This window comes from Schistocerca nitens, chromosome 1, assembly GCF_023898315.1.
Source record: "Schistocerca nitens isolate TAMUIC-IGC-003100 chromosome 1, iqSchNite1.1, whole genome shotgun sequence".
Taxonomy (NCBI): domain Eukaryota; kingdom Metazoa; phylum Arthropoda; class Insecta; order Orthoptera; family Acrididae; genus Schistocerca; species Schistocerca nitens.
The window spans coordinates 766,488,104-766,491,661 of NC_064614.1; positions in this window are offsets into that span (position 1 = coordinate 766,488,104).

The following is a 3,558-nucleotide window of genomic DNA, read 5'->3' on the forward strand; positions in this document are numbered from 1 at the left end:
GGGTAAATGCTTAAAACATCTAGAATTGTCTTACTGTAATTTCATCAGTTTTTTAGGTAATAAGTCCTGCTGGAGAAACAATAGCCCACGGAGGCAGTTAACATGGGAAATCGTAAGGCGTAGTCAACAAAATGTGAATGTGTTTGAAGCTTTAGTAATGAATGGATTATAAGAAACGGTTATCGCTGTAATGAGCAGATAAATAATTGTCAATTCAGACGGTTATAAGAAGAAAAAGGAAACTGATTTTAATACAATTGTGTTCATGATCTCAATTTTTTATGAGTGTGATTGAAATTTCTGTCCCTAACATTGACGAGAAGTTGACATAACCAAAGAAACGACTAGGTGCTCCGTCTCAAAGAAAATTTGGCTTATTGAGAACCATTCACACGATTTCAAGTGTGTTTGTAAAAAGTGCAGTGGTGTTGAGTTGAACTATCCGGAAAGCCATTCTCGGGAATTAGCGTGCCCTATCATCTAGTAGCCGAACACTTTATTCAAATGTCTCCTGCATGCCAGAGCAGAATGAGGCAGAGTAGTCACCAGTTGGCAAAATATCCCTCAATATTTGTGATCAGAAGTGTATTACAGTACAATGGGAAAGTCCATTTGTAAAAATTGTAAATAATTCTGTAGCTGCCCTATTGAAGTGTAACATAAGATTCATATCCAGATAGGTACCGATTAATCGCGTCGGATAATAATTTTTTTCACCCATGGAGACATCAAACTTCACATTGCTACCCCTCAATGTTGCCTCTGACTTTGTAAATGCCCTCATTTCGGTGCAAGAGGTAGTCCACAAGTTTCTGCACGTGTGACATATCCAGCTGACATCACTCATAGATGATTAAATCCCGTACTATTATTAAATTGTAGGAATGTTAATTGCTACTTTTCATCCGCTGTTCCAAAAACTCACAGATATTTTCTATGACATCTGTTAATTTATTCAGCCAGTCATCGTCGGAACAGGGTGCCTGTGTGGTTTCAGACCAGGGACGGATGCGTGCAGCCAAGTGAATAACTCGCTTGCTGTTATTTTGGGAGACAGGGCTGCCGACAGCATAGTCACAATCAAGATCGAGATGAAGTGAGAGTCGTTGGTCACGAAGTATGGTAAAATAGAGAACTTGGTTTATTGCTGCGGTAAACTGAATGAGTGGGCCAGAGAACATCACAGAACCACCTCTAGCCTGAGCCACATCCTCCACACACTGAGGGTTAACCGACTCACTGGGCCGTGGGTGCACTCGATTCCTCAAATCATTTGGGACTGAGCAAAATCGCGACTCCCCCCCCCCCACACCGAAGGCTAATGTCAGGGGCTATATATTTGGTCCATTTTGAGTCAATCTTAATGATCCGCTGTGAGAAGTGGAGTTTAATGAAGTACTCGACTCCAAAAATACCCTCTCGCACAGTTCTCTTCACAAAGATCACTCGGAAACTGGTTGAGATGAATCTAAATTCACGAAAGCAGCTATTCCGATAACTTTTCAACCCAATTGTCATCAGTAAGGAGTGAAACTCGCATTTAGTCCCTGTCGGTTAAGGTCGTTTAACGATTATTGTTCATCAGGCATATTACATGGCTGCAAGTGGTATATCGTTCCTTGCAGACATGTTGTATTGTTCTCATTTATCCCTCAACAAAACGAGCAAGTTCGGTCCTGGTGTGCTATTGGGCACGTTCAAACACATTATCTCTTTCTGCAGTTCTCTCACATTTCCATGTTGACTCATCTTACTAAACTGAGTCCGTACAATAGACTGTCACAGGCAGACTGCTGTACTGCCATGACCTGCGTCAGCAGTGGAGGGTCACATGACCACTTGGTACTATGAGGGACGTTCAACAAGTGAAGTTACACTCTCGTCCAAATTCAGTTGAAAAATGTGGAATTTGTTGTGGGACATTGTGGAATACTCCAGCTTCAGTCACCATAGTTTCAAAAAGTTCTGATAGGTGGCTGGGCTGTACATAGTCTTCAAAGTGGCATCTGTAACGGAGGTGCGTTCCAAAAAGAGAGGTGTCAGTTGGTTTCTTTTGGCGGAAAACCAGGGCATCATACATCTTCATAGGCGCTTGCAGATGGTGTACGGAGACCTGCCAGTGTACAAAAACATAGCGAGTCGTTGGGCGAGTCATCTGTCATCATAGCAACAGCGTTGCGCAAACCAGTGTCATTTCCTGTGTGCCGCCTGGCCCCACACGGCTTTGACTCCTGCAATATTTGAATGTGTGGACACTCTCATTCGAGGTGATTGTCGGATCACAATCAAACACCTCACCCCTCATCTGGACGTCTCTGTCGGTAGTTCAGACACACTCGTCCATCAAAGGCGGCTCTGATCTGTTTGCTGGTGAGGTTAAAGATGCAGCATAAAGTAGGCTCGGACGTCGACCATTAGAATGGTACCTTGTGAGCACACAGGTCATCGCAGTGAGATGGCGTAAGGCCATGCCACTGAACGGAAATTATCTTGAAAAACAGGGTTTTATTCCCAAAAGAGTGCGGTATAATATGACGTACTGGTATCCTGAATGAAACCAACCTGCTTTCATAAAAACTATGTGTCACATTACTTGCTGAAACCCTTCGTAGTTTTATAGCATCTATGGCAGTTCAAAGGGATGACTAACATTTTGTCTTGTGAGCTCACAGTGGCTGGTGTCCATGTTCTTTGATGTAACGGAAATTGCCGTAAGTCTACTGGTAAACTCAGTACGGCACCACAACTCTGCTAGAAGGTAATGTTAATATCTGTCAATGGTTTATAGTAGGCTAAAGGCCTATCCAGACGTTGAACAAAGAATGTTAACCACTTAACAACTGCGATCGTTTGACACAAGGTGCGGACATTGTCTATCACTTTACGTCAACTTTTTCTGCACAGTCGCTGTATTGGTGTATTCATGTGAAATTATTTATTAATCTTCTTTAATTTTAATAGAATTAACGGTTCTCTACTGACATAGACAGGTAATTTGCCATACTGCAATTTCGTTCACAAGAGTGGAACAGATTTGTGACTAGAATATAATTTTCGCCATTAGTTCCTATGAGCCTTTTGGGCCCCTGCAGCTTGTCATGTACAATGAAAGGAACGGGGCCTGTAGAGCAATCAACGCCACCCATCCCATCGCCCCCCCCCCCCCCCCATCCTTCCTTCCAACTGTTATTTCCCTTCCACCCTAGTCCGCAGTGGGTCACCGTGCGCTAAACGTGTCCTGAAAATGATGCCGTTTCGCTGTCTCCCAGGTAAACGGAAATCTGAAGTGTTCAAGTTCACTTTGTGAAGCTGCGAGCCATTTCTTCCGTTTTTCACAGTACCTGTATCAGCAAAATCCACTGACTATTGATAGTCATCTATCTGCTGCACGCTGGGCACCACATTCTCTCGTTGCCGTAGCACGACATCTCACAGCTTTATCAGTAACGTAAGTGTCGTCTACGTCCTTCTTTGTGTAGATATATATGGGCACTGTAGCGCTATGCGGCACATCGCAACAAATGTTACAAAACGCAGCTACTACAGCACATCACAACA